A 27244-nucleotide genomic window follows, 5' to 3' on the forward strand; every position below is an offset into this window, starting at 1 on the left:
CCACAACATTCTGTTGCTGATATAACTGCAGCAGCACGAGAAGCTGGACATGCTCTACACCTCTAATCCTGCACACAAGGAGCTGGACATGCTGCATGCCCCTAATCCTGCACATAAAGAGCTGGACATGCTGCATGCCCCTAATCCTGCACATAAAGAGCTGGACATGCTGCATGCCTCTAATCCTAGCACTTAGGAAGACAGTGGAGCCCAAGCTCAAGCTTGGCCTGTTCTATACGGCAAGTTCCAGACCGTATAGGACATCAGCAAACACCAGCAAAGATAGTCAACATGTAAACTCAAAGAAGGCAAGATGGTGAGCTGTGAGAAGCACCACCTACCTGCTTTCCATTCAGGGTACACAGCCTCTTGACCACGCCTGAATCAAGTTTAATGGTTTATTGAGAAGGATCCGCATGGCCTTCCTCGGCTTCACTCCACTTTGACTCACAGTCACTAACTTGGGTTTGATGAAGCCCTTGCTTTCTTTCACTTCGCTCTTCACAGAGGCTATGACCAAGGCTCAAATTGTACCTCCCTTGATGTTCACAGACCAGTTTGGATTAACATTTTTGGTGTAATCAACTTTACAAAATGGTTCATTGGAGACGCACATGTAACTCTCTCCTAAAAAGCAAATAACAATTTTATTAGCACAATATCAGATCTCTGAGCATTGGCCATAGTAAGCCTGGATGCATTATGTCTAAACAATGGCTTCTGGAAACCTGTAACTCCTAAACTTGTGGTCACAGAAAGGGAGTGCAGTATAATACCCCTTCCCTTTAACATCCCCCCACCTCCCTTTCTTCCAAAGTACCTAGGTTGGTTTTCAGAAAATTACACATATAATGTGAAAAGCACTAGGCCCAGAAATGAAGAGTGAGACCTGGGTTTTATTTTACCCAAATGTCTCGCCTTTGATAAGTCATTACTCCACACTTTGATTCTCAGGATCATTAGCTACAGAATTAAATAAATCAAGTAACTAAATTACAAAGTACTTCATGATTCCAAATGCAAACTAATTTATTCTTCATAAAAGCTCATCCTAGCCAGCCATGGTGATATGGTAGAATCCTGTAATCCTAGCTACTCTGAAGGCTAAAGTGGAAAGATCTGAGTTCAAGGCCAGCTTGAACTCAGCCTGAACTGTTACTACAAAGGGAGAGGGATTGTACTGGGTATGGTAGCTCAAGCTTGCAGTCCTAGGAGCAGAGGTTAAGGTAGAAAGATTGGCACCAAGTTTAAGGATACTCTAGGCTATGCAAGGAGTTTAAGGCCCATCTAGGCTACACAGTGAGACCCTGTCTCAGAAATAAACATAAATAGTTCATTCTGGTTGAAATAATTGAAAAAAATATATTCATAAAAATTAAAATCCTTCTAATTTTATTCAAACAGCAATCACTACATCCTTACATGGTGGACTTATCATATTCAGTTGTAGTATCATCCATTCAACTACTGAAGCACTGTGAAGTGAAAGGCTTGGCTCCTCAAAGCAGCATACTGCTGGCAATGTTTTCTCTAGAGGAATATAAATTAAAAATAAAACTAAAACTTCAAGTGGACAACTTTTTCTATATCTTCTTAAATGGGAGCAGATATTAAGCTAAAATGATACAGTCATTTCTCACAACGCTTAATCAGGCTTTTGTTTAATTAAGAAGGGCACAGAGGCTATACTGCTTGCCTATCATTTATCGATATCTAAATTTTTTACATTCCAAAATTTCTAAAATTCCTACTGAAAAGATGGTACTTTTCCAAGAACTATATAACAATCAATTATTTTGGTACTGACTTTTTGACACAGAAGGTTACATGCTAAGGTTTTCTCTGAGATATAATCACAAAGAACACATTATTTCATATACTTAGTACAAATAGATTCATTCTTGATATAGTAATTATATCAGATGAGTCATAAATGTTTTAACCAAAATAATGAAAAAGAAAGCCTGAGGATAAGCTAATAATGTCAATATTGACTATTATCAAAATGTTCTCCAGGACCTGATTAGTAGAGAACCTCAGAGATGCCCAAAGGCTCCTGCACAAGTGACAGATCAGGGATGTGGAAAGGAATTCTGAGGACATGCCATGTCTTCTGTGTAGACAAATTGTTAGGGTTCTGCCTGGGAGACGCAGGGAACCAATCCTAAACTATAATACCACTCCTACAGCAGCACCCTGAAGTCTTCCCCAACCATCACCACCCAAGTTGTCATCCCCATAGAACTATTTGATAGTATGGTCAGAAGAAAATTGTACAGAATTTCAAAAAGTTATAAAATTAATAAAATAAAATAAAATTAATAAAGCCATGCAATGCACATGTATGTATTAGTGAGAAAAATATGATGGTGCTATCATTGAATTTTACAGAAAAAGTACAAGTCATATCAAAAAAATTCTTGCCATTTTTATTTTTAATGAAAACTTAATGAATGTTCTGACTCAAAATGTGTAATAGAAGACTATATAAAAATAACCTTAGAAAGAGAAGATAGTTGTTTCTTAGGACAGGGATACATTAAGTCAGTGGTAAAGTCTTCTTAAAGCTAAAAAAAAAGGTAAAAAGAAAGTGAGCAGATTTTCTATGTCCATCTCCTTTGATCAACCAGACCTTGCACAGCTGACAAACCACCCAGGACACACGCTTTTCAACTCATGTCTTAATTTCCTTCTCTGCATGGGCTTGGAAGAACAGAAACAAGCAGAAGAGCAAGCACTTCGTGTGATTGTGCAGTTAGAGGTGGTTAACTCCTTCCCTGTCCCCCCTTTCCCTTCATAATGTTCCTACTAGACATGTAGACCAGTTCTATAATTTGGAAGTTCTGAGTCAAGGTGTCCACAGAATAGAGCTTCACACTTCCATGGTGTGCATGTGCACATACGGTTGTCTGCACACTGAGCTTACAAGCTATTGGTTTCTCATCATTTTCTAGTTAGTTAAGAAGGTTTTTTTATATATATAAATTAGGTGATCTTGTTCCTTCAGCAGATCCAAGCCTCACCCTGGTCCAGCTGAAACAGTCACTGGTAGACAGGTTATGAAAGCATACGTAAGGTTTTTACTTTCCCTAGTTGCTTTGAAAACAAACCCTGGTTATAATCTAGGACAAAGCCCAACTTTCCTAATGCTGTGACCCTTTAATACAGTTCCTCTTGCTGTGTTGACTCCCAACCATAAAATTATTTTCATTGCTACTTCATAACTGATTTTGCTAGTGTTATGAGTCATAAGTAAATTATTGTGTTTTCCAGTGGTCTTAGACACTTAGACAACCCCTGCAAAAGAGTTGTCCAACTTCCAAAGGAATCACAACCCACTAGTTGAGAACTGCTGACCTAGACACTTCTTCCAACACCTTTGCCTTTCTAAAAATCTGTTCTTCCTGGGGCCCTCAGTTGCTTATGGGGTAAGTGTGAGTATCTCCTCCTCCTCCTAAAATAGAAGCTTTGAAGTTTTCCACTATTGAGAGTGATGCTAGCTGTGGGAGAGCTACATATGATTTACCAAGTAGGAAATTCATACACAAGCAGTATTAGACTACTTGTGTGTAAGTCAATATCGTTCTCACATTTGCTAAAATTTAATTATTTAGGTCACTAACTAATTTATAAATAATCCTGACATTCAAGTCAAATTCTGTGACATGAAATCTGAAGCCCATGGTTTTACTTCATTCTTGTAGAAGGAACAAGCAGACAACCTTATGAGGAAAACAAAACCTGATTAAGCCTAAAACACAGGCTCTTCACTTCTGGAGAAAATGATGGACATATTGATAGACATGCATTCATCACACTTAAACAAGGGAATGCAGAAGAAAACATGGAAAGGCACTTAATGCTTAATACTGGTAAATCTTAGGAATTTCAATGCTTTCCTAATTTCAAAATCTAAGGAAAATTTTCCCAAAAAGAATGCAACCGAGGAAAACTACATTCAGTTATATGTGCTCTTAGTGAAGCCTAACATGGGTGAGCTTCTGAGTGCATTGTAGTCAAAAGTGCTCATTTCCATCAGAAGATGAGTACCCCTCATAGCTGCTTAGAAAAATACAGAGTAGGAAAAAGTAAGACTGTTTTATTAGTTTACTATGTCAAACGATTTAATTGGGTTTTCTAACCAAACTGTGCACTGGCTGAAGTAAAAATTATGGGAATCATCAAGGTAACACAAAATCTCCTGCTCCAGCAGGGGTACTATGTGCACTGTACCCCTGTGTCAGGCCCAAGGAGCTTCCCTGTCACTTCCATCTGCGGTGGACACAAAATAAGGTGGGTGACCTCTATGACCACATTTTCAACACATCTGAAAGCTAAGCACAATTCTCTCCTGAAGATACATCCAACTGTTGGGTTTATGATGCTTTCCACCAGGAAAAGTGCAGAGAAGCTACTCTGGACACAGATGTGAAGAAAGGTATGTCTATATATTGAGGTTTCCACATATAGATATAGGAGTGGGAGCATGATTAATAAAAACTCAGAGACAGGTATTAGGGTTCAACCTGAAGACCAGAAAAGCAAAGCAGTCAGTCACTGGCTCTGACCTTAACCTCAGTCCGAAAATGGTGATTCTGCCTCCAGGAAGTCTCAGAATGAGACTGTGACTGAGAGCTGTCTCCTCCCATTTTATAATCATCTCTAATTCTAGGATTAAGGGCATGCAGCACTACTGTTTGGTTTCTATGGTAAACTAGTGTGGCTACTGGGATTAAAGGTGTATGCCATTGTAACTACTGGGATTTAAGGTGTATGTCATTGTAACTACTGGGATTAAAGTATGTGTCATTTGCTGCATAGTCAGTAAGACTGGTCAGTGTGGCTGTTTTACTTTTCCAAGCTTCAAGCAAGCTTTATTTTTAAAAATACAAAGAAAATGACACTACAGAAGTTTGTCTTAAGACCTAAGAAATTAGCTAAATGTGAAAACAGAAATTCTACTAATGAGACCAAAAATAGTTCTCATGCACTAGTGTAAACTAACAGATCCATGGCCTGCCTTCAGTTCCCCACACCTGGTCAAGGGTAAGATATCCTTAGAGTTCACAATGGGAATTTTAATTTTGTGTTGGTTTTTATGATAAAATGTATGCATCACCCCATTGTGAAATACATCTAAATAACTACTTCTAAATGAAGCACAGCCACACAAACTCCTGCCCAAAGCTCTAACTCTTTAGGTGCAAGGTATGTAACTTGGACAGGAATTAGTTGGGAAAATAAGATAATACCTAATTTAAAGATATGCTCACAGCAAGTTACGGGCGGAGAATATACACTTACTAGGAATAGAAGTCAGTTAGCTATATAGCTGGCTCAGTGCATGGCATTCTGACGGGCATTGCATCAATTCTGCACACCAACATAGCATTAAGCACTGAAGGGAACCGTGAATAGCAGTTAAGTTAGCACAAACAGTACCTGCAGCTTTATCCTGCTAACTTACATTTTCTCAGGTCGTGAAGGTTGGCCAGTTCTTTCACAGCCACTGTGCTTGGATGGCATTGCAGTATGGAACCTTTGCATATCATCTTTATATTTATAAATATCTTTAAATTGCAATGCAGTTAGCAATCTCTATCATTTGTATGCTAGATTTTTATGTAGATTGTTTTACCACTATTGGTGGTGGTGCACTAGAGCAGTGGATCTCCACCTTCTTAAAGCTGTGATGCTTTAATGTAGTTCCTTACGCTGTGGTTACCCCAAACCATATTTCACTGTGTACTGTTATTTTGTTTGTGTTTTAACAAACAAAGCTTGTCTGAAGATCGTAGTGCAAAGCTAAACCACTAGAACCCAGGGAGTGGGGGCTCACACCTTTAATCCCAGCACTAGGGAGGTAGATAGGACTAGACAGGACTATAAAGAGGGAGGAGTCAAGAGCACTGCAGTCTGAAGGTTTAGTGGAGACAGATACAGTCTGGAGATGCAGTCTGAGGACAGGATTGCCCCTCAGTTTGTGCACTGGTAGAAGTAAAAACTCTCTAGTGGCTGGCACTCTGCTTCTCTGATCTTCAGCATTAACACCCAGTATCTGACTCTCAGTTTTTATTATTAATAAGAATTGGAATTCATGCTACATCATTGCTACTTCATACTGCAATTTTGCTACTGTTATGAATTGTAAAGAAAATATCTGATATGCGGGATATCTGATATGTGTCCCCTGTGAAAGGGTCATTCAGCCCCAGGAGGTAATGACCCATGGGCTTAGAACCACGAGCTGGAATCTTGTAAAGCAGCCCTCTACCACTGAGCTACACCCACCTGCCGCACTTATTCTTATTTTCTTTCTTTCTTTCTTTTCCACAGAGATCCACCTGCCTCTGCCTCCCAAGTGCTTGGATTAAAGGCATGCACTACCACTACCAGGCTTCTATTCTTATTTCCAGGGGCACAAACATTCAGGTTTTGTAATCTCAGGGGATTATGAGGAACAACTTCTACTGTTCCACACAGTAGTACAATGACTACAGTTAACAAAAATTTAGTGAAATGTTTCCAAGTCAATAGCAGAGAGGATTTTGAAAGTTCCTAGCACAAACAAAAAAAATTGAGGTGATAGATACACCAGTTACCGTGACATGATCATTAACACTGTGTACATGCATTGAGATAGCTCACAATACCCCATAGCTATAACTCCTATGTAGCAAATAAAATCAAATATAGCCAAGAGTGGTCATACACATCTCAAACCCAGCATTTGGGAGGCAGAAGAAGGTGTATCTCAGTTCCAGGTCAGCCAGAACTACAACAATGAGACTCTTGTCCAAATAAATAAACTGCAACTATAAGGCTAGTGGAAGGGTTTCAAATTGAAAGACAGTTGACATCTGCAAACAAACTGGGGCACAATGAGTGTAGCATCATCCAAGCAGTGGTTCCCCAGCCTCTGGGGTCCTTCAATTCTCCTCTCCTGCATCCTTAATCTTCCATGGATCTAACAGCACAGTTTAGCCCTAAGTTTAGGCAAGCAATACCGACTGTGACTTAGATTCAGCACTCACACAAGTAACAAAAGTTCAGAAAACAAGTGTTCGTCCAAAAATGAAAGACAGACAGACAGGCCTTCCAAGAATGAGACGACTTGAGGGAAATGGGTCATACCTGAAGGACAGATAAACAATAAGCAGGGCAGGCCTGAGATGTAACTCTGATGTCAAAGTGCCTGGGCACCTGGAAGAGGAGAAGGGAGTTAGGGGCTGGGGGAAGGAAGAGGAGGAAAAGGGGAAGAAGGAGAAAGAGGAGGAGGAGGAAGACATAGCCTTATGAATCTCCACATGGTCTATTCAGAGTCAAAAAAATAAAGTAGGCAAGGCATGGTGGTGTATGCCATTAATCCCAGCACTTGTAGGTGGCGGTTGGTGTCAGACATAATTTTGCTGGAAGATTCTGAAGACCACGACTACTAAGTATTTAAATGCACTATAAGATTCATGTGTAACTTCCCAGCTACTGACTTTGATCACTAAACTAAGGAGACACATATCCACTGGGCCACTTTTCAGGTTCTTTCACTCACACGGGCTTAATGAACATGCATAGAGCCAGCAATACATTTTGGTGACTTTCTTCAGGTGAGGCAAAATACTGTTAAGAGATGAAGATGATGAGCAAGGAAATGAGGGAGGAGACTATCGCTGACTGAGAAACAATTTTATCATTATTTCAAAATTAATCTTAAATTTGTAAAAGATATTCTAAGAAAGAGCTCAATGAACTAAATTGCTCTAAATGTATATTCTGATATGCATATTCCAATAGCAGACCATGAAGACAGCTCCTTCAGTCAAGTGGCTTTAGCACAAGCATTAGGATGTGCTGGCTGGTCTTATATCAAAGTTGACACACAAACTAGAAAAGATGGAACCTCCACAATATTCAGCTGTAGGGCATTTTCTCAACTAACTGTTGATGGGGGAGGATCCAGTCCATTGTGAGTGGTGCCATCCCTGAGTTGCTGGTCCTGGATTCTATAAGAAAGCAGGCTGAGCAAGCCATGATGAGCAAGCTATTAAGCAGCACCCTTCATGGCCTCTGCATCGGCTTTTGCCTCCAGGTTCCTTAGTGTGTTTGCTTAAAATGTTAATAAGTGTTACCCTGTAAGCAAAAGCACGTAAACTGATCTTACCAAACCAGTATCTTCCCATTCCTTTTTCAAAATGGTATACACACTTACAGACATACATAGAAACAAATGTAATTTTAAACACAAAAGAAATTTCTTCATGATTTACTTTCAGTAAATGCTATGTTATTTTATATACCTATAAACAGGTGATATAACTTACGTTAGGCAAAAGGGGATGACAAGTGGGAAAAAGTGCTAAAAGTCCTCATCTGGACATTCCGAATGGACCTTCAGAGATAATCCAAGCTCAGCGGACACAACCTGATTTTCCCACACTTACTGTTGGGAGAGAGAGTCCTACAAGAGTTTCCAAGAATAAACGGATATACAGGAACCCACACAGCCCACTCGGCAATACTAATCCAGAAAGCTGAATAAACCAGTTAGCTGGTTTAGGAACCATGCTGAAGGAAAACTGTCCTACACTAGACCAGCTTGATTCTCCAGAGACTTTCAAGGTCAAGGGTAGGAGAAAAAAACTGGGCTATGCACATTTCTTTTGTCATCTGAGTTCAAGGGGACAGGCTAGGAAGGAGCCTTGAATCAAAATCTCTAGTCTTAATTGAAGACAATTTTAGTTTTGTTTTAATCACCTCCTAAAGTATGTTTGCTAGCATGGAAGAGGCAAAGAAAATGAAACATTGTTTAACAGCTGACTCACATGAAGTAGAGTGGTTTGACAGCATGGCCAACACTGTACTCACTGAGGTAAGTTACATCAGAAAGCACCCTGGTTCAGTGAGATAAATCTGAACATCTGAGCACATGATTTTAAATGAAACCTGAAACTTTATATGTGTCTTCGCATGTTTGCATATGTGCAGGCACACATGTGGGGATATGCATGTACATGACTGTGTGCATGCATGTGGTAGGCTGGGGTTGATGCTGGGACTTGTCCTCAATCACTCTTTCACCTTAAGTAAGGTAGAGGTGTCTCTCTATTAACCCCAGAGCTTACGCCCAAGTCACACCCCAACCATGCACATCATAATATCTAAGGGGTGGGTGGGGCCAGCCACCCATACTTTTAAAAGTGGCCAGTATGGTCCAAGATGAAGCCAAGGTTGATACCTGCTATGCTGGATCGCCCCTCTTGATTTCGAGTGACTTCTGCCGTAAGTGAAATCAGAAAAGCCAACCTGGAACAAGTCAGAACCACAGCCATGCACAGAAGGTACAGTGGGATCCCAAACACAGGGACAGCACAGGTGCTGCGCTGAGCTCCACCAAGGGTTACCCCGCGCCTCACTGGAGGACCATGCTTTCAAACAGCTTGCCCTTCCAGCAAAAATAAGTTGGTTAATTTTAAAGGTACCATTGTCTGTATTTGTCTCTACTCATTAGAATTTTCTTCAAAAAAAAAAGGCAAATCTCTTGAGAAGGACAGAGAATGTGTGCACCCCGGCCCAACACAAACTACAGAGGAGCTCTAATCCCCCTGGCTGCCTAGAAAGCACCTGCTCCACCCTAGGCGGGGAAGTGCCCAGCCCAGTCACTGCACTGCCTAGCCTTGCCTGCAACTGCAGAGCCTTGCCTGCACCTCCTACCTTCCAGCAGCTCGTCCAAGCTGGTGATCCTCCAACTGCCGTCTAAGGTGTAGATTGTGCGGACGCCCTAAGGCAGGTTCACATTGTCAGACAACAAGCGGGTCAGCTCTATGAGGAACACATCAAAGGAACGGAAGCTGTCGTTGGAGATGGCAAAGACCAGGCCTTTGAAGTAGCAGTCCCCATTCCGGTAGAAGCGTGCCTTCTTGGCCTTCTTCTAGCTTAAGGCCTGCAAGGTCCGCGTGAGGTAGAAGCTGCAATGAGCACTGTGCTCCAGGCTGGGGCTGAGCCCATTACCCTTGGGGCCAGAGATGCTGCTGCCCCCTGAGGAGCTGGGAGCACCTCCCCGAGACCCCGGCCGCGGCCTTTTGTCAAGTTCTTCAAAATGGTCCAGCTCAATGCTCCTGGTGCTGGCCATCGCGGCTGCTCAGAGATAGCTCTCCACAAATAAATAAATTGTCGGGCAGTGGTGGCGCACGCCTTTAATCCCAGCACTCGGGAGGCAGAGGCAGGCGGATCTCTGTGAGTTCGAGGCCAGCCTGGTCTACAAAGGGCGTTCCAGGACAGGCTCCAAAGCTACAGAGAAACCCTGTCTCGAAAAACAAAAACAAAACAAAAAAATTACCTCACAAATATATAAATTAACGAAGGAACGTCCCCACCGCCCCAGTCTCAGCGCGCCGCGATCTGGGCGCTCTGGCCTTAAAGCATTGGGACACCTGGCTCGAGCACGGGGGCCGTGGTTGCAGGTGGGCCCGCTAAGGTAGCTAAAGGCGGCAGCAGCTTGTAGATGCCCAGCTCATTGTCCCACGCGCCCTCTCCGTCACCGCTGCCAGCTGGGGAACCCCACGCCCCCCAAGAGCCTCCTTCGCCGGTCCACGCCTCACATATAGGGCGCGGGCAGCGGGCCAGGAACCACTAAATTGAACGGCCCGAGGCTTGCCCTGGTTCGCCTCCAGCCTGCGCTCGCTCTCCGGCGAGCCGAATGGAGGAAGGAAGCGGAGGGGGTGGGGTGGGGTGGTGGGCGAGCATGGGAGAGGCGCCTCGGGGCTGTGTCTCGCGGCCTGGGGTCCCGGGTTCCTCACGCAGCACTGGGCCCCTGAGGGAAGAGCGCAGCCGCCTCCCATGGGCGCACGCTATTCGCACTCGTGGCTGCCTGGCAGGACACCTTCTGTCCCTCTTGGGATACCACAAACCACAGGGAGAGGGAGGTGGTGAGGAAGAGGGCGGCTCACGACGAGCGTTCTTGGAGGCCCCGCAAGCCAGGCTGCAGGAGCTGCGGGAGCTGCGCGCTCCTGGGCGTGGCCGCGTGCTCTGCAGCTGCGGGGGCTAGCGTAACCAGACTACCCAAAAAACTACAAAGGAACGAGACTCAAAGGCAGCAAGCACCATCCTTAACCCGCCTCTCTGAGGGGAACCGAGGCCAACCTAGGGCAGAAATACAAAATCATAGCACTAGGTTTAGACGTGATGTTTATTTTTTTATAAACGACCCATGCATTGTTTTATTTAGAGATCCTTTGGGGGGATCCTTCACACTTTCTATAAAGATTCGCTAACGTGCTAGTTCCAGTAACTTTGAATGAATAAACGACTAGAAGTTATTGGTTTGGGGAAGGTCAATTTAATCAACTATTTGTTGAAAGCTTGCCATTTGACAGGCATTAATCAGTCCCATCATTGGGGATGTTCACGCAGAGAATAGAACCCCTGGGCTCTTCCCCATGTGTTCAATCTGAACTCACAGAAATGGACTGACAAACATCTACCATGCTGAAATCTTTTCCTTAGCGGTGTGTGGTTCACAATAAAAGCGTATTTAGTTATTTCACTTTGGCGTTGAAGCTCAAAGACATTTGGCCCTAATCTGACATATGAAATTAATGATTCAGCACCTGGTTCTTCAGTGGTGATGGGGAAACTGTCCTTTAAGGTAGGATGTCAAAAGAGCTGGAGTCCTGGAACCACGTGAAACAGGATTGGGTGGGAACACAATCTTCAGTACCATCGAAGCAAATCACTTTTCATAAGGGATTTAATGAATATAATACAGATCAAGACCTCGCTGGCCACAACTTGAGAGCTCATGGAGGTAGAAGGAAAAATTGTTCCAGGGTATCCAAGATGACTCAGTAGGTAAGGGTACTTGCTGCCAAGTCTGATCGCCTGGGTACGATGGCCAGAACCCACATGGTGGAAGGAAAGCATATATTCCTGCAAATTATCCTCTGCCTTCTGCATGCATGCCATGGCATACAGTGCAGTAAATAAATGTAAAAACTTTTGAGAGAAAAATTGTTCCTGCATTCCAGTTCTAACGCAAACAAACTGGGGGCAGGTAGGCTTTAAAAGAGGCAACGACTAATTAATCTGGATTGCTTTATGACTTAAAATTTATAGAACCATAACAGATTTTCCTCTTTCACAAAATTGTAGAATTTCTACAGTAAGATGTTTAAAACTAGCATTTCCCTTGTTGGGATTTTCCCCTTCTCAGAAACACAGTCTGATGTGCTAATTGTTCACCTGCTGTAGACAGTCTGGCAATTAGGTCACTTTCTGAAAGCTGGCACGTTGACCTTATCTCGCTCTTGGTTGTGAATTTTCTCTATCCTGCTTTGTAACTCCCCTGAGTCTAGCATTTACTTGAATAAAAAAATTGAGGGAATATTTCAAATACATTTCCATTTCTCAGTTACAGGTAATTCAAGAAATTAAATTTCAAAATATTCCCTCTCTCACATTAGATATGACTCCTTTCTGTTCTTAGTACATAATTTATAATCACAGACTATCTAGTGAGTACAAAAATTTCAATGACAATATGCAACAAGAATTTTCTAGAAACTTGTAGAAATATCTTGGCACAAAGCAAAGAACTATCATTTGTTCTCCACACTTCCCTTTTGGGCCACCCAGGCTAGCAATGTAATTTAGAACAGTCTTTGGCACCCTACTCATTCTTATTCTCCTCAAGGCCACATTGCCCAGGAAAGATTAATGCAAATGTTCATGTGGTATAATCTGTTTAAATAAAACTTCATTAACTATTACACTAAGTGGCTTTATATTTTTAAAAAAAAAAACCAACAACCTTGCCTTGACATTTCCCAATTTCACCTCATGTTACTCTATTTCTCAAAGGCCTTGTCATGTCTTTATTTTTTTGGCCTCAAGCTTCCACTTTGAAAAACAGTTTTCCAGCTATTCCATTACTTATTACATAAAAGATGCCTACAGACCTTTTAGGCTGCAAGCACTTTGGAGATCTGCTATCTCATGTTTTCATTTCTGTTCACTGTGTGCCAAGCACTACTCCCAGAAAGAAGTAAAAGTGATGAAGTAATTGTTTCTTAGTGAAGGGCCTGGAAACCATAGACTTGAGTTTTTGAAACAAAGCACAATTTTTAATTTCATAACTTTTAATGATTATAAATCCCAGTGTTTTCCATTAAATTTTAATGGGAAATGACATACAGAGTTCAGGAAGACTTTCCTGTCCCTGCCCCATAGCCAATATCCAGATTGGAACAGAGCGAGGAGAAGCAATTTTCTTGTTTGTTGCTTCCTCAAGGAGAACTTGTTGTCCTTCCATACTCAATCCTTACAGTACTCAACATATATAGTTACATAAATATAGATGTTATTTTCCAAAACTGTGGTTAATAATGCCAAAAGTGCAAGTCCGTGGAAAAGTGCTATGGTACTCACTTTTGCTTCTAGAGACTCAAATTTCCCAGAGGTAGAAGGAACAGAGATAAGAAAGAAACACAGAGATGCAGGATAGTACCAAGAGAGCAACTTAGTGGGTACTGAATGCTGAATCTCTGCAACTGAGTAACAGATGGTTGTGAACTACCATGTGGACACCAAGAATCAAACCCAGGTCTTCTGCAAGAACAAGTGCCCTTAACTGGTGAGCCATCTCTCTAGCCCAGAGAGAAATTCTTAAAATAACCTAGAATGATACAGGAAAGCACACAGAAAAAAATGCCTTGATATATTTCTATATACAATCACTTTATTTTAGACTTAATCCAAGCAGTTTCTTTGACATTAGACTATTGCTTGAATAGGTAGATAACATTAGATAAGAGGATTGGTAACAACACAAGGGATCACACTCCACAGACATTAGATGTAACTCTACATGGAATGTTAGTTAGATAGCAAATCTCAGTAATATTTTCTTGATAAAAAAGATTCTGTACAGATGTGAGACATCAGACCTTGGCTCCTAGAACACCTGCACACAGAAAAGAAGGACAGGCCCAAGATTGTTTTAACATCCAAATTAAATGATGCTAAATACCTCTCCTCTCCCAATCCAGAAGCTGCATGGGAAGGGCATCATGCTGACTTTTGGCTGATGAAACAGGTATAAAAGGGTGTGACAGTTGGTTGTGGGCTCATCACTCTGGAGACCAACTGTAGAAGTTAAACGGAAACCTCTAACAGATGGAAGCTATTGTGAGTCCATCAAGAATGTATTATGGACTTTGGATATGTTAGTGCTTCCCAGACAACAGTACATCTCTGTACTACATCTGAGAGTTTGGGCTTTACAAGAGGCTCTATGGAAGGGTATCTTAATACTACCACCTGCTGCCCCAAATTCAGCTGAAACAAACCAGATCAGTCATTGCCCTAATTCCATAATGGTAGTTAGTGTTACCTCTTCAGAAGAAGATGGGATAAGAACTGGAAGTAGAAACCAACTATACAATTTAGAGAAAAAAAAAAAAAAACAAATCTCATGGCTCCCCATTGGCTCCCTATTGGCTCCCTCATGGCTCACAATCTACTTCCCACTGGTGCTCCTGATTGCCAGGCTTGCCCAGAGTCTTTTAAGAGCTAGAATTGCCCAGCTGAGCCTCAAAACAGTAGCAGTTTCCTTCTAGAGAAGCAGAAATCAAATGACTAGGCCAGCAAGCCCTTCCCAGCTCTGCCATTCCACCCTAGGGGAACACAGGGCTCTAGTCTGGAAAATTGGTATTTTAGTAAAAACTCTTCCAGTCTCTCAGAGCACTGCCTGTTCCTCTTCCAAAATATGGTGTCACTTGTGTGTGTGTTCCATTACAGAGTCACTGACCAGTGTAATCAACCCTTTTCCTCATAGCTCAGATATTCTGAAGCCAAACCTAGGTCACATTCAAACAGCAACTCTTGATAAAGTGAAATTCATGATTTTTCTCACTTCTGGAAAGTCTTAGAAGCAAGAAAGTGATTATGTAAATGAAGTAATTATAATCCACAAATATTCATCTAAAAAGGTGAAACAGGTTTATGGTCATGTGCTCCATAGTTTGCTGATTTATATTAGAGCACACGAAGGATGAGTAACACATTTTATCTCAGGCTGTACATCTTAAATATGTAAAGTAACAGTCTTTTAGGCAGTGCCACACCATTTTGTCCAGTTCTATTTTGGTCAGACTAGTACCACTACTGTAATTTGGTTTCATAAGTTTGGTTCTTTTTCCTACTTCTTGATTACTTACTCTGTGGATGCAAGAAATGGTCAGTAAGAACATTTAGCAATCATCTAAAGTTGATTGAATCACTACCTATTTTTTATGTGAGCTAAGGTCTAAGGGGAAAAGCTTTCATGCCCGTACATTCTATACTGATGCCAATAAATCAGGGAAGGCAGGTTACAAATCAGAAGACTTGGGTAAGGTGGAACAAAGTCCTTATAATTCTGTCCAGAAGGCAGAATTATATGCCATTCTTATGGTGCTAAGGGATTTTAAAGAACCTATTAATATAGTTACAGATTCACAATGCGCAGAAAGAGTTATTTTACATATTGAAACTGCTGAATTTATACCTGATGATACAGAACTAACCTCATTGTTTCTCCAGGTTCAAGATTTGATCAGGAACAGGCTTTGCCCTATGTACATAACACACATCTGATCCCATACGGGTCTGGCAGGTCCTCTAGCACAAGGTAATGCAGAAATTGATCAATTATTGATTGGTAGTGTGCTACAATCCTCTGAATTTCATAAAAAAATCATGTTAATAGCAAAGGTTTGAAGAAAGAGTTTTCAATTACATGGCAACAAGCTAAGGAGATTGTAAAGAAATGCCCTACTTGCTCTTTCTATAACCAAACGCCACTGCCTGCAGGGACTAATCCAAAGGGCACCCAAAGGAATGAAATCTGGCAGATGGATATGTTCCACTTTACAGAATTTGTCAAATTAAAATATTTTCATCACACCATTGACACTTGGAAAGTATGTTCCAGAGGCATGACAATCCATCAACCTCCATTACAGAGATACAGTATTAGAAAAAACAGCTTGGTATTGGCATTAAAACAGAGTTGACCATTGAAATCAAATCAAAGACCCAGATAGTAATCCACACAGTTCATCTGACTTTTGACCAAGAAGGTAAAATTATACAATGAAATAAAGATAGCATCTTCAAAAAAAGGTACTGGCATAACTGTATGTCAACATGTAGAGGAATGAAACTAGATACATATCTATCAACATGCAAAAACCTCCAAAATATATAAAGAGCTCAAGAAATTAGACATCAACAGATGAAAATGACTTACCCGCTCTGAGGACTGAATGGATATGGTAGGAAGGCTGTTTGTTTGTTCCCGGATGCTCAGACCTTCAAAATAAAATGGAAACTGTTTTACTTGGAATACTCATTGGACAGTAGCTTAAGCGTATTTATGGCTAACTCATACCGTAATCTGTATATTGTCTTCCCTTGTAAAGTTACATCATCTGTCTCCAGAATAGCTACATTGCTTTTCTCTGACTCTGCCTTCTTTCTATCGACATTGACTTTAAATTTCCCGACTGGCTCAAACAATACAATGTCACTATCTGAAACAGATTTGTTATTAACCAACAGTATTCACAGCACAGATAGATGGGACTCTCACATCACCGTAAGCTGAAGAGAAAGCTGATAACATTCTGCTTTCTTTCTCCTAGGGTTACAACCATATATTTATTTATTTTTACTTTTCCAGTTTTGGAACCTACATTTTTATATTCTCATTCAAGTGAGGAAATAAGAACTCCATAATAAAAAATGCAAGGGGACTGGGGCATAGAAGACAAAGAAGTGAGGGCAACTGTTGCAGTAGTTTCTTAATCACACCGAGCATGCACCCAAGCAAGCACGCCCTTTTGTCTGCGATGTCCCTGGCCAGCAAGTGGCCTTATCCCATCCAAGCTTTCCACCAAGGACTCCTATCTCTCTGCAGGGTGTTGAGGTACACCATCACAGCCTACTCCAGGGTTGAGTGGATAAAGGAGACTCCAGAGCTAAGAGAACTAAGAGAAGGCAGACCAAGAAAAAACCATAAGCACACAGTTAGCCACAGCAAGGAGCTTACCAAGCAGCCTAGACTCTCCTAACAAGATTTGTACAGATGTGCATGCTGTTATGTCAGAATACCTCCAAAAATGTGAAAGACAGCAGCATGATAGTATGAGAATCCAGCGAATATACTACAGGACAATTTGAACACCCTAATCCCGAGGAAGAAGAAGTAATAGACCTTAAACGTAAAATTTGAAAAGAGATAGGGTACATCAAACAGAATGTGAAAAACAACTTTAAACAAATGGATGAGAAGAATAACAAGAACTTTGAAGAAATGAAAAATCCAAAGATACCCTAGGAAAGGAAACCAAGAAGAAGCTAATCAAACTGGTAATGGATAGAGTTGAAGACTTGATAACTGAACTGGAGGAAATAGTTTAAACAAAATTATACAATAAGTCTTTCACAACATAAAAAAATAATATTCCTATTAAGGCACAAGAAGCATAGGGAACACCAAATAGACTGAAAAAAGAAACCCTCAACACATAATAAAACACAAAAGATACAGTATTAAGAAAGAATATTAAGAGCAGCAAAGGGAAAAGGTCTAATACTAATTAGTAATAACAAAAATGACTTAAAACTTAAACCAATCAAAAGAGAATAAAATGGAAACTTTAAACTCATAGCAGGAATATTTTGAGGGATGAAGTATGAATACCAATTATAAATATCAGTAATATAAAAGCACCCACATTACCAGAAATAAATTTATGCCTGAAACCACACTAATAGTAGGAGACTGAAGCACTCATCAACAATGGACAGGTCAACCAGACAGAAACATAACAGAGAATTAAGAGCAATAGTGGAGATAATTAAATGAATGTACTTAACAGACATCTGTAGAACACTCAACCCAAATATTAAAGAATACATCCTCTCAACTTCTCATGGAACATTCTCGATAATTGACCACATACTTGATAACAAAGTAAACCTAATATGCCACAAAAAAATTTTGCGGAGGCAGAATGATCTCTGTGAGTTCGAGGCAGGCCTGGTCTACAAGAGCTACTTCCAGGACAGGAACCAAAAGCTACAGAGAAACCCTGTCTCAAAAATCAAAAAAAAAAAATTAAGAAAAGGGGGGGTGTTTAGATGGCTTAGTGGTTTAAAACATTGCCTGCTCTTCCAAAGATCATGAGTTAAATTCCCAGAAACAATATGGTAGCTCACAACCATCTGTAATGATGTCTGGCACCCTCTTCTGGCCAGCAGACACACATAAAAACAGAATACTGTATACCTAGTAAGTAAGCAAATAATTTTTTTAAAAAATTTTGCAAGCACATGAGCCTTAGAAGACCAACATGGATTAAAGTTAGAGTATAACAACAATTATAACATCAGAAAGCAGACAAACTCATGGAAACTGAACAGTCAAATACCAAACCACCCCTGGGTCAGGGAAGAAATAAAGAAAGATATTAAAGTCTTCCTTGAATTCAAGGAAAATAAAGACACAACATAACCAAACTGAAAGTGGCGCTAAGAGGAAAATTCATCGTAGTAAGTGCACACATTACAAAAACGGAGAAAGCACATTAGACAACTAACAGCACAGCTGAAAGCTATAGAAAAAAAAGCATTATGACCCAGGAGTAAAGGCTGGAAATTATCTAATGAAGGAATGAAACAAACAAAATATAAACTCAGAAAACAATCTAAAGAAATCAATGAAACAAAGAACTGGTTATTTGAGTAAAAATAAGATTGACAAGCAGATATCCAATGAAATAAAAAAGTACAGAAAGAGAACACGCAAAATAACAGGATAAGAAATGAAATGCGGGACATACAAGACACTGAGGATATTCAGAAATAATTAGGTATTACTACAAAGACCTATATGCCACAAAGTTGGAGAATGTAAAATAAATGGACTTGTTTTTAGATAAATAACATATACCAAAATCCAATAAGACCAGGGGAACTATGTATATAGACCATGAGGCGGTTAGGAAATATGAGCAGTCGCAAAAAACCTCCAAACAAAGAAAAGCACAGGACCAATTTGTTTTAATGCAAAATTTTACCTGAAAATCCAAGAAGAGCTGATACCCCAAACTCCTTAACGTGTGTCACATAATACAAACAGAAGAGTCATTGCAAAGCTTTCTATTAGGCAACAGTGGTACCATGAAACCAAACAAAAAAATAAAAAAAAAAGCCACCGAGATAGAGAATTACAGACCAATCTCACTCATGAACATTGACGAAAAAATTCCCAATAAAATACAAAAAAAGCTGATCCCAAAAAATAATAGGAGGCTTTATGATGAGTGGTCCTGAAAAGTTTAACTTCTTGATTGATAGACACTAACACACTTGGACCACAGGCATAGCAGGTGTTGTATGAAGTTGCTTCCTAGGACTAAGAATCACTTTGCTTACTCCTTACATAAATTGAAGGTTTATGTGGATGGAATCTTACTCTTGGAGCAATAGTGTTGCTCCTAAACCGGGAAGACCACATTTCCCAGAATCACACAGCATCGAGGAAAAGGCTGTGCATGTGCAGAGTACAGCTTCTTCCCGCCTGATCTAAAAGACCACATTTCCCAGAAGCACCGGAAAAGGCCGCACATGTGCAGAATAGTGTTGTCATACCCTGAAGTCCTCATTTCACAGGAGTACCCATCATCAGGCATCCCCCCACTTAACAGTCAAAAATGTCATTCATCTGCCATCTTTGTAACCACTCTTCAACCACTGTCAGCAAGGCTTTACAATAATAAACCTGGCCACATGGGCTCGTACTGTTTCATGTTTCCTTTCACACTCCCTGAAAAGAAACAACAGTGTCTATCCATGTCTCTATCTTCTGCCAGGCTGCCTTTTGTTTCCCTGCCTGGGAACAGCCACTGCTAGGGGACCAGCAGCTGTCTCTGCCTGGGACAGGCTGCTGTGAGGGCCCCCTGCATGCCTCCACATGGCCACACTTTGGGACAGGCAGCCATTTCTGCCTGGGACTGGCTGCTCCCAGAATCCACTGTCTGCCACCATATGCCCTGCCATCACCACTCAGGCAAACACTCTGGGACCAGCAGCCATTTCTGTCTAGGACTGGCTGCTCTTATGGTCTGCTGTCTGCTGCCACATGGCCTGCTACCAACATTTTGGGACCTACAGCAATTCGGCTGCACACTTCCGCCATGGAACTTGCAGCATTTTTTTAAAATTATTTAAAAAGGTGCAGAAATTCTGAAAATAGTGGAGACCAGTAGGCTCCAAGTTGGGAAAATTTGGTGATATCTCTCACATGCGACAACATAAGCACAACAACATAAGGCAGCAGCATTTGTGGATTGCAGCACTCTGCTCTGTGCAGACACATCCCAGGCAGTGAAGTTAATCAGAGGCTGCCAGCAGGGTGTTGCAAGAATCACTTAGGACTACTTCGGAAAAGACAGAAACACACTAAACTCTGTGTTTGTTGACTGGCTCCCATCGGCCACGCCACCTAATTTGGGGACAGTGACCTGAAGGCGAAAGTGTAAGTCAAAAGCAATCCCACACCAGTTTGGAATTATGATTAATAGAATGGTTATTTATTTAAAAGGGAAAAAACTTACAAATCACCGTCCCAGACAACAGTCCAATGAGCAATCAGGAAGGGAGTCTAGTAGCCGAGAGCAAAGCAGGAAGTAAGAGAGAGCAAGGAGGGAAGTGGCCGCTTTTTTAAAGATAGAGACCACGACCCAATGGGCTGGTATCTCAGCAGCTATTGGCTGGAGGAGCGGAAGAACCTCCCGCAACAGTGACCACTCACACACCAAGCCAAGCCACTCCTCTGTGCATGGAGAGAGCAGCCATGTGCACCAAGGACTGTCACTCCTTCCCAGGATTGCCTGAGATTCTCTAGGCAATTATTTTTTTTGGTTTTTCGAGACAGGGTTTCTCTGTGGTTTTGGAGCCTGTCCTGGAACCAGCTCTTGTAGACCAGGCTGGTCTCGAAATCACAGAGATCCGCCTGCCTCTGCCTCCCGAGTGCTGGGATTAAAGGCGTGCGCCACCACTGCCTGGCGTAAATCAGAATTTTTCATATTATTCCATGGCTGTTGTAATTTTCTCTGTGGCAGACAGAGGCAGGCAGATCTCTGTGAGTTTGAGGCCAGCCTGGTCGTCTACAGTTCTAGGACAGGTGCCAAAGCTACAGAGAATCCTTGTCTCAGAAAACCAAAAAAAAAAAAAATTTTTTTTCTCTGCATCTCACGTGTCGTGTGTCTTTCTCTGAGCAGGCCCAGGAATCCTAAGCACCTGTAGGTGATCTAGGAAATCTCCTGTAGCAGGGGCCCTGGCCTCCACTCCTGGCCCCTGAGGGCACCTGGTAAAAGTGAGAAGGCAGATTTCAGAGACCAGTAAATTTCAAGGTCACCAGCCCTTCCCAACAGCTAGAACCTTTAAAGGGTGAGGCTACAACTTAATTGGCCTGCTTAGATATGGATATTTTTGTTGTGGTTCTTGTTTTACAGGGCAGGAACAGACATCCAAGTGGGAATCTTTCCATGGCTGTTTTAATTTTCTCAGACTAGGTATTTAGTATGAGAAGTGGGGTGTGGGGTTGTACAAACACAACTACTGAAAAAGAACCCTAAGAAAGCAGGCCTCCCTTTCTCCTTCCCTCCCTCCCTCCCTCCCTTCCTCAGTTCCTCCCTCTCACCAAGCCATAATTGTGGCAGCCCCTTGGCCCACATAGTCCTTTCACTGATCATTCGACACACTCTTTTTTTATTTTTGAATTGTGGGTGAAGTCAATTAATTGAGCTCTTAGATTATTATTATTATTAGTTTATTTGTGGTTTTTTTACATAGAGGTTCCCTGTGTCCCTGGAACTCACTTTGTAGACAAGGCTGGCCTCAGACTCACAGAGATCTAGCTGCCCCTGCCTCTACCTCTGCTTCCTAGTGCCGGAATTAAAGGCCTGTACTAAACACACTTTTTTCCCCTAAGACAGGGTTTCTCTGCGTCTGTCGCTTTGCCTGTCCTGAAACTCACACTGCAGAACAAGATGACCTCAAACTTACAGCGATTTGCCTGTTTCTGCCTCTCCTGATTTCTGAGGGCTGAGAACTGAGAATAAAGAAATGTGCTGTCCAAAATATACTGCTGCTGCTGCAATTAAAAAAATAAATTAAAATAAAATAACCTGAGATAAACAAAGAAAAAAAGGAAAGCACCTGTTTTTTCCTTCCTTCCTTCCTTCCTTTTTCCTTACTTGTTTTTTTTTTCTGTTTTCTTCTTTTATTATTATTATTATTATTTGGTGCAGGGTTTCTCTGTATAATACCTTTAACTCACTATATAAACCAGGCTGTCATCTTGGTAACATTATGGTTTTGTATCATGGTTTTGTTTTTTCTTATTTCTTGTCTGTAAATCGACAAATCAACATTTCTTTTCTCTCTCTCTCTCTCTCTCTCTCTCTCTCTCTCTCTCTTTCTCTCATTAAATTGATGTTTTTTGGTTTGTGTTCTTGTTTTGATTTTCAAGGAAGGGTTTCTCTGTTGCTTTGGAGCCTGTCTTTGGAACTAGCTCTTGTCAACCAGGCTGGCTGGCCTCAAACTCCCAGAGATCCACCTGCCTCTCTGCCAGATATGGAACCAGTCATCTTGGTTAGTTCAAAAGCCACCCCATAAACACACACACACACACACACACACACACACACACACACACACACACAGGCACATCCAGAGAAACATAATTTTTTTTTTTACTTTTTTTATTGATAAAAGGAGAATAACAGGGCTGGAGAGACGGCTCAGTGGTTAAGAGCATTGCCTGCTCTTCCAAAGGTCCTGAGTTCAATTCCCAGCAACCACATGGTGGGTCACAGCCATCTGTAATGAGGTCTGGTGCCCTCTTCTGGCCTGCAGACATACACACAGACAGAATATTGTATACATAATAAATAAATATAAAAAAAATAAAAAAAAGGAGAATAACAAAAAAAAAAACAAATTTCCACCTTCTCCCAGCCTCCCATTTCCCTCCCCCTCCTCCCACTCTTCTCCCCCTCCTCCCACTCTTCTCCCACTCCTCCCACCCCTCTCCCCTTCCCCCCACTCCTCTCCCCCTCCCTCTCCAGTCCAAAGGGCAGTCAGGGTTCCCTGCCCTGTGGCAAGTCCTAGATCCTCCCCCCTCCGTCCATATCTAGGAAGGTGAACATCCAAACTGGCTAGGCTCCCACCAAGCCAGCACATTAAGTAGGATCAAAACCCTGTGCCATTGTCCTTGGCATCTTATCAGCCCTCATTGTTCGCCGTGTTCCTTGGACAGCTGAGGATAGGGAACCTGAAATGACCCTATCCTTGAGCAATACTGATGAATATCTTGCATATCATCCTAGAACCTTCATCTGGTGATGGATGGAGATAGAGACAGAGACCCACACTGGAGCACTGGACTGAGCTCCCAAGGTCTCAATGAGGAGCAGAAGGAGGGAGAACATGAGCAAAGAAGTCGGGACCACAAGGGGTGCACCCACCCACTGAGACAGTGGAGCTGATCTACTGGGAGCTCACCAAGGCCAGCTGGACTATGACTGAAAAAGCATGGGTTAAAACTGGACTCTCTGAACATAATTTAAAAAAAAAAAAATTAAGGGCCTGGAGAGATGGCTCAGTGGCTCTGAGGAAGAGGTTTCCATTCCCAGCACCCGTATGGCAGCTCATACGTGATTGTAAATCCAGTTCCTGGATGATCTGATATCCTCACACCATTGCACATCTAAAGTTAAATAAATCATAAAAAATTCTTTAAGAAATTGAAATTAAACTAAGTCCTACACAACTGGAAATACTCTTAAACAAAAGTATAATTAAATGTAAAAGTGCTAAAACAGTGCTAAGTGCAGTTATGAAAATGTTTGGAAATGTGATACATTCCCTGTCTCACACACATACAAAAGGCACACTGAGAGATTTAAATAGAACTTGAAAATGGGTGGGCAGTGGTGGCACAAGCCTTTATTCCCAGCGCACAGGAAGCAGATGCAGGTGAATCTCTGGGAGTTCAAGGCCAGCCTGGTCTACAAGAGCTAGTTCCAGAAAAGCTAGGTAGGACTGTTATGCAGGGAAACCCTGTCTCGAAAAACAAAACAAAACAAAACAAAAAAATTAAAATTGAACTAAAGAAAGACAGATAGAAAGAATGAAAATGAAGAAACAAAAGAACAAAGGAAGGCAGTCCTGGGGGCTCGTCAACAAAGGGCCTTCACTACAATGTTTTGAATTGTGATCCCCCCACACACATACGTACGTAAACACACACACACACACACACACACACACACACACACACACGGACAGACATGAGCACACTGAGAAAAACAAATAAAATCTGAAGTTAAACTCAATGTACGAGAGAGTCAGAGAACACACACACACACACAATGAAATAAAACCATGCTACAGCACGGTCTCATACAGGACTGTCATGCATTTGGTGAAGAAATCTACTTTGAAACATATTTCATGATAGTTGCCTAGTTAAAATTCACTCCCCTCCTTAGGGTCTGATGTTGACTGACCCATGGGTCAGGGCAAGCTTATAAAATTCCTTTGTTCAGAGCTAATGCTTGATGCCCCTACTTTATTTATTTATTTATTTAGGTTTTTCGAGACAGGGTTTCTCCGTGGTTTTGGAGCCTGTCCTGGAACTAGCTCTTGTAGACCAGGCTGGTCTCGAACTCACAGAGATCCGCCTGCCTCTGCCTCCCGAGTGCTGGGATTAAAGGCTTGCGCCACCACCGCCCTGCGATGCCCCTACCATAAAAATTGGTTTCAGAAACCGGCCTTTTGCCACAGTGTCTGAAGCCCAAACTCTACCTATGGTCTCAGCTAGCTGATAAGCTTCTGTGACTCGCGGTGTGTTTTTATTTTTAAGTTTGTTTTTGGTTTATTAGACTTGGTGGTGTTCTCATCTTTGCATGACCCACCCCCCCTCGACCCAACATTTAAGTGTCTTTCAACCATTTTAGATCCCACTGTTGAGAGTTCTCTGTTTAGGTCTGTACTCCATTTTTTTTTTACATTGGATTATTTGTTCTTTTGATGACCAATTTCTCGAGTTCTTTGTGTATTTTGGAGATCAGACCTCTGTCTGATGTGGGGTTAGTGAAGATCTTTTCCCATTCTGTAAGTCTGTCATTTTGTCTTGTTGGCCATGTTCTTTGCTTTACAGAAGCTTTTCAGTTTCAGGAGGTCTCACTTATTAATTGTTTCTCTCAGTGTCTGTGCCACTGGGGTTCTATTTAGCAAGCGGTCTCCTGTGCCAATGTGTTCAAGTGCATTTGATATTTTTATTTTTATATTCTTTTATTGTGGATGAAGTCAATTATTCTGTGTAACCCATACACAGAAAGACAATTATCACATGTACTCATAGGTGGTTTTTAAACATAAAGCAAAGAAAACCAGCCTACAAACCACAATGTCAGAGAACTTAGACAATAATGAGAACGCTAAGAGAGACTTACATAGATTTAATCTACATGAGAAGTAGAAAAAGACAAGATCTCCTGAGTACATTTAGAGCATGGGGACCTTGGGGGAGGGTTGAAGGGGGAGGGGACAGACAGGGAGGGGAGCAGAAAAAATGTAGAGCTCAATAAAAATCAATAAAAGATAAGAATAAAAAAGACTGTTCAGAGAAAGAGTAGAGAGTGACAGCAAAGCCGACTTTTGAGTGTTTACAAACAGGAACTCTGGTGACACATGTTCACAGACCCTGTAGTGGCTATGCCCTCACATATGCTCTACAAGCCTTTATAGAATGTTTGGTTTCTTCAAAGGGTATTTGTTACTTCAAACTATGTGTTGAGAACAGTCTTACAGTTAGTTCTAGGTCCATGATAATTCATTATTGATGTTTTAAAATATTTCCCATATCTTTTAAAATATTTCCATTGCTAAATTTTCCCCCAATTCCCATTTGACATAGACCATCTATGGCCACAGATTCATATGTGACAACACATTAAATAGAGATCAAGACCAACTAGAGAGATGTTGGTTGCCACTATGGTATGTGTGCTACTATTTCTCTGTAGACATAAGTGTCTTCCCTGCCTTGTCCTGCAGCTATTCAGTCCCAAAGAAACTCTCAGAGACTTATATTAACCATAAATTGTTTTGCCTATTAGCTCAGGATCATTATTGTCTAGCTCTTCCAACTTAAATTAGACCTTATTTCTTACCTATGTTTAGACACGTGACTTGGTACCTTTTCTCAGTACTACATTCTCATCTTGCTTTCTCTGGGTCTGGGTGGTAACAGCAGACTGAGCCTTTCCTCTTCCCTCTTCCCAGAATTATCCTAGTCTGGTCACCTAACCTACACTTCCTGCCTGGATAATGGGCAATCAGCATTCAATAAACTAATACAAGTGACAAATCTTTACAGAGTAAGAGAGCATTATCCCACATTATTTATCCCTCAATATTTCTTTCGTGCCATGCTGGTTATTTTTGTGCTTCATAGGATCATTGTTGGATGTGACCACTGATTGTTTTACTTCCTTGGAAGACTTTCATGGAGCTTTCTGGAACCATGAAAGTTGGTCTTCAGAAACAGGGACTTTCCTTCTACCCCTGCACTGTAAAGGAGGTCAACAACAGTAGCCTTTCTTATTTTGGGAGTCTGTTGGGAAACCCTGACCAGCAACTCAAAGGCAGTTTTCCATTATTGGTGTGAGGTTGTTCTTATATAGTCTGTGACCCTTATAGGGAGAACTGTCAACCCAGACAGGAAGATTTCGTTTAAACTACATATGTGCATGCGTGTGTATGTGCTCACACACATGCACACACATGCACACACATGCGCACACACACGCACACATAACTTTAGGTAAAGAGGGAAACTATGTCTGGTACTAAAACCAATTTAACTACCTAGGACTTGTAAGGTCATCAATTTTGGAGGAGAATCCACAACTCTCGCATTACTAAACTAGCACTACCCTTAATTACATTAAAAATATCAATCTTTTATATAGGTATGGACTGGGTAATTTTATGTTAATTCTTATAATCTAGAATCATTTGAGAGGAAGAAACTTCAACTGAGAAAATGCCTCCATAAGATCAATCTGTAGGGTATTTTTCAAATTAATGATTTACATGGGAGGTCATAGCTCAATATGGGTGGTGCCACCCC

General features: G+C 41.4%; 1 pseudogene; it reads right to left on the reverse strand.

The window, feature by feature from the left end:
* Window positions 1-352: 352 nt before the first annotated feature.
* Window positions 353-10126, reverse strand: LOC142853553 (serine/threonine-protein kinase DCLK2-like; annotated as a pseudogene).
* Window positions 10127-27244: the final 17118 nt, after the last annotated feature.

Source organism: Microtus pennsylvanicus, chromosome 7 (assembly GCF_037038515.1).
Source record: "Microtus pennsylvanicus isolate mMicPen1 chromosome 7, mMicPen1.hap1, whole genome shotgun sequence".
NCBI classification, from domain to species: domain Eukaryota; kingdom Metazoa; phylum Chordata; class Mammalia; order Rodentia; family Cricetidae; genus Microtus; species Microtus pennsylvanicus.